This window comes from Hevea brasiliensis, chromosome 1, assembly GCF_030052815.1.
Source record: "Hevea brasiliensis isolate MT/VB/25A 57/8 chromosome 1, ASM3005281v1, whole genome shotgun sequence".
Taxonomy (NCBI): Eukaryota; Viridiplantae; Streptophyta; class Magnoliopsida; order Malpighiales; family Euphorbiaceae; genus Hevea; species Hevea brasiliensis.
Genome location: NC_079493.1, coordinates 5,453,742 through 5,459,465, shown reverse-complemented (window position 1 = coordinate 5,459,465; position 5,724 = coordinate 5,453,742). Strand labels below are relative to the sequence as shown.

General features: G+C 29.9%; 1 long non-coding RNA gene across 1 annotated transcript; it reads left to right on the top strand.

Annotated features, from left to right (window-relative positions):
• The first annotated feature begins 4,593 nt into the window (after nt 1-4,593).
• On the top strand, nt 4,594-5,512 carry LOC131178515 (uncharacterized). The gene is made up of 2 exons (XR_009147436.1): nt 4,594-4,845; nt 5,341-5,512. It is a non-coding gene; the product is annotated as an uncharacterized LOC131178515 (long non-coding RNA).
• The last annotated feature ends 212 nt before the right edge of the window (nt 5,513-5,724 follow it).

The window sequence follows — 5,724 nt, the reverse complement described above, 5'->3', positions numbered from 1 at the left end:
CTTAAAAGAAAATTATAACTAATTAAAAAAATTTTATTATTATTAAAATTTTATAATGTAATTATAAAAATATAAAAAAATATAAATTGAATTATGTTATTAAAATAAAATAATAAATAATCCGCATAAATACCTACTAACAATAAAAGGATACTGTTTGTAGGTGGATGGTGGTATGTTACTGGGGTCTGCCTTCCGGTGCTAAAGAAGTATGCCTTACGAATTTTGAGCCAGCCTTGTAAGTGTTCATGTGACCTAAAGCCTAGTGCATTTGAAGTTGCACGAAGAAAGATGATGAATGGGGCAATAAAGACTGCATCACATGACAATTTTGTATACACAATAATGAATGCTAAGATCATGGAAAAATTTCGACCTTGGGAAGAGCAATGCTTGACGCCAATTGATCTAGAAAATTGCAATGAACTCCCTGATTACATTGATCCTTAACAAAGTTGGTGGGATGATCACATCCATTTGAAGGACGAAACAGACAATTTTCATTTAGATGGCAAGGTTAGATCAATTTTACCTGAATTTGAATCAAGCCATCAGGCTTGGATAGATTTCTCTACTTATTTCCTTCAATGACAACGGAGATTTTTTGCATTAGAAGAAATTATTATCCCAATGGTTTTTGATTCTTTATATTCAACATTTCTTCATCTGTTAAATTGAGCTACTTTTTTTTAAATAATAAATTAATCTAAAAAAGAAATATTTATAAACAAATCATTTTTTATAAAAAAAAATTATCTTTACTTTGCTAATGTTTAAAATAATGTTGTGGTATTAAAATAATGCTTAAATCTAATAGAGTTAATATTGTCGATAAGGATGTTAATTTTTAATATATTACCTTTAAGGATAAAAATGCACTCTTAATATTACCTTTAAGGGTTTATTTGGATGAGGGTGAAGAAATGGTAAATAAATAAGTTATATTCTTTGAAAATGGGTGAATTAATGGAAGATAAGAGTAAGTAAAGATAAGTTTTATCCTCCCTTGCCCTTCAAATCTAAATTTTTCTTATATGCCAAATTGAGGTGTAAAGAGGGGGAAGGTGAAAGTTATGATTATTTTTATTTCTATATCCTTTAAATTTACCTGTCCTTTAACTCTTATCAATATAAAGAATATATATTACTTTTCTTTACCTTTCTATTAATTTAGCCCTTCTCAAAAATGAATTTTTTTTTATTGTATCCTCTTTTATCCTTTTCCTTTTTGCCCTTTCTTATCATTCAATTACTTATCCTTTTCTCCCCCATCCAAACAAGTCTTAAGAGAATACTTAATCACATTAGGTATGAGTGAGTTCAAGAGTATTCTAATTATAATTACAAAAAATAAAAAAACAATAATGTTCAAGACTCTAAGGTCTTCATTTGAAATAGAGATGGTAGTTTTCACCAAACTCTTATCAATGGGATGAACCTTGCCATTCCTTGTGCCATGCCACTCAAACCCATATATATCTATGACATATATAGATGTGTGTGTGTGTGTCTTGGCACAAATTTATGGGTCATGTCCAGGCCAAGACTTAGGCCAACAAATTTATTATATATGATGTGTTCCAAGGTTGAAATGCAATCGATAGAAATTTGTTAAGATGGCAAGAAATTTGTTTTTGTTTGCTGAAAAGAGAAGAAAACCAATGAACTAAACCAATTTATTTCGATTCGATTCGATTAGTTACTTAATCTATTTGGCTTAGTTTGATAAAAAAAGTTGTTCGATTTTTTGGGCTTTCCAATTTGGTTTGGTTCATAACCGAACCGATTTATTGCACACCCCTAACTGCAATTGAGAAATGTAGGAATCAACAAATTTGCTATAATAAATTTTTACCTATCACTTAAAAAAAATAGTTAAAAAAATAATTGAACAAGAATAAGTGTTTACTTATAGAGTATGATATTAAATATCGCATGCAATATTCGTAACTAACTTGAATCTAATGCATTCCTTTTAATAAAAATGTACAAACATCACATAAACAAACATTGCACATGGAGTTGATATAGAACCACTCACATACATGGCACAGTTCACTAAATCAACTACTATAATCCAATATCCACTAGCAAATAGTAGCTTAAGTTAGATTTTTCTCTTAATTCTAATTACAGGTGCCAACAAACATCAGCTTAAGTCGAACTTATCTTGCTCATATTTATATCCACGTCACACTAGGTGCCAAGCACCGTTAGCGCAGTCTGGTCCTATCCCATTAATATCCACAAAACCCCCACCTCGCCAACCACCCCCCCCCCCCCCCCTCTCTCACATACACACACACACAGATATATATTCTCAATTCTATATCATCACCCATTGCATCACAATACAATAACTAAGCATTAAATTATGTAGCAAGAATTATTTTAGGTCCTAATAAATTCAACAATAACAATAATTAAGTTTTAATCCCGAACTAATTGGAATGGTTATGTGAATTCTTTTTTGCCATTTAGCTCTATTATACATTAGATTTGCATCTTTATATTTTAATTAGTATGTAAATAATATAAATATATTTGATGATGGATGGGCATGCTAATTTACATAAATAATATTAATATCGTGATGCAATATTCAATATCAACTAAAAAACTTGACAATCAATACAAACTCTAGTTGCCAAGAGTTGAACTAGAAAAGAAAGGAATATGATTTCCTATAATTATACATAACATTTATTAGAATCTTAGAAAGAAATCTGTAAAAAAATGCTAATAAGAAATACAACGAGACTCATAAAATTCTATAAAAAATTTAGTGTAATTTCGCATATAATTAGGACATTTTCCTTTATAAAAAAGAAAAATAAAACAATAACAATATATGTATAACTCTTCATTACAACGCTCATCCAAAACCCACAATATATTGATACTGAGTTGTTGGGCATATATATATATATATATATATATATATATATATATATATATATATATATATATATATACACTCAACAATTCAATATTAAATTAATTCTATCTCTTTTCAATTTCCAAACAAGACTATAACTACACATAAAACATTTGCTGGCGTCTGTATATTGCTCAAAATTTATATATCTCAATTTAATTAATTATATCATCTACACAATTATCTAATAAAACCCTAATTTAGCTCTAATGTCCAATTATTTTTAATCACCACTAAATTTCAGCCTATAAATATTCTCAACATTTCAAAATCATCCACATAAAAATTATAACTAATATACATGCACTCATATAACACAAAGACAACATTTAAGATATCTATCACATGCTAGTCCTATTATCCTAATAATAATAATAATAATAATAATAATAATAATAATAATAATAATAATAATAATAATAATAAATGGGTTTAGAGTCTACCGACATGAATTCTAGTTTTGCAGATGGAATCAATGTGTTCCAAAATGTAGGAAAGGACATTGTTCTTGCGACGATCATTTCGATTTTTCAGGCATTAGTGGGACCCACATGTCTTATTATTTTTCACTGTCTAATCGCTGGTAGAAATTTTCCGATCCAAAGGGTATCTCCCAAATGCCCAACAGCCATTGGTCATGGATGTGAATGTTCTGAGAGTCCTCATCGTTCATTGGAAATTGGTTGGTTTATTCTTGACCATTCATTGGGTGTTTTTATTTTTTTATATTAGAAACATGTAATGCCAGTGCCAAATGAAAGCTCTTGAGGTGAGGAAGAAGATGAGGTGATGGCCAATCAGTGATATTCTTCGCCGTTTAGTCGGAATTGCAATAGGAAGGCATTGGCTTCTTTACATCAATTCTCTCTCCTCTAGTAGAATTAGGCCATAAGGCTAATGAAAAAAGAATATCCAGGGAGAGACGAATCCAACTCCATCAGTTTCATGTTATTCGAATGTCAAATCAGGCTATAATGGCTGTTTGAAGTTGCTATATGCTTGAGTGTTACCACTCTCCACTCCGCTAGATCTACCACTGTTATGCTTGTTGCATTTGACTGGTTGTGCTAGGGTGGCTAGCAAGTCGACCGATGATGGTTATGGTATGGGGAAGCAATGACAAAGTGGGAGAGAGTGTTTCCTCTTATCCACATCCTTGCTCATTCCCCATTTTCTCCCTAGCCATTTTTTTAATGCCAATTGTGGAGAGGAATTGAAATCCACACAATAAATAAAACTCATAAAATTTTTTCATCTGAATTTGATATTCAAGGATATTGAAAAAATAAAAATTTAGCATATTAAAATTTATGTATTTTCACATTATAAAGTTTATCAGTTAATATCTTTTTTCTTTTTTAAAATATTAACAAAATAGCACGCAAAAGTTAACATATATATGATATATTAAAAAAAATTTTACTTTAATAATTTACAAAATTATAAAAATGCGGCTTGCCTTTGCACACCCCAATAAAAAAAAAATTTACATATATATATATATATATATATATATATATATATATATATATATATATATATATATTTTTTTTTTTTTTTTTTTTTTCTTGCTCCTAAGGCTAATTGTGGTTTGGTTTTGGTTTAGAATTAGAATTGGATCAGGTAGTTTTGGTTATAGGGATAGGGGACTAGAACCAAATCGAAGACATCCTGTTTCATTTTTTATTTGGTTTAATTTTGATCAAACTTAATGAAATACCTTCCTGTTCTCTTTGGGTCTTGTTCATCATTTGAGAAAACCATAAAAATGTTTTTGTCTGTTTAACCATATTTGTTAAGCATGATAGATCTTTCCATTTCTGGGCCTGGTTGAAAGCATAGCATTGAGTATCATATCAATGATTTCCAGTCCTAATGATGAGTCTCCAGCAAATGTTAAAGCTGCAGTAAGTGATAATAGAATATCTTTTCACCTCCTTATATTTTGGCAACATGACTCTGTTCAGTGAAGTTTTTAAGATTTTTGTTGTTTTGTTTGTGTGTAAATTCTTCATATGAATTATGTATCAAATTAGCTAATCATGATGCTAAAAGGACAAAGTGGGCTGATTTATTGTTCTCAACTTATTGGTTTCTAATGAGACAAGGTAACAGGTTCACTTAGGACACAACTGATTATGTATAAATATTCATTATAATTCTATGATTTCTGTTTATGGATTATGGCTAGTCATCAAATTACTAAACTGCTTACTCTTCTAACATGCTGTGCATTGGATTGTTTTTTATTTGTTATCATGAGTAAGAAGCCATTTGCTTGATAATTTGGCCAAAAGAATTTAATACCTTCCATTGCGATCCTTTTAGTAAAAAAGAAAGAAAGAAAGACAAGCTTTGCTCACCCATTTTTGTTGTAACTAATAGTCACATCTCTTATGCAGAAGGAATGGAGAGAGAGGAGAGGTGAATTCAAGAAAAAAGTTAACCACTGTGTGAGAAAATCACAAGAAATGTTATGATGTTTCACCAATGTTCCCTCACTATTCGTGTGTGCCAAAGAATGTGTTGAGAAAATCACACCCACACAAAATAAAGAATACAAAATTTAATGTGGTTCAGTATAAGCCTACTTCACGAACAAATCCACTATCAAGGAAAAATAATTACAACCACTAATCATTTTTTTTACCCTCAAAACCAGTCAAACAAAACTCACAAAATTTAACATACCTCTTCACTTTGTGAGCTCTCTACAATGTATTCCATATAATGGCTAACTAACTATACGTATATATAGGCCACTAAAACTTAGTCCTCTTAGAACT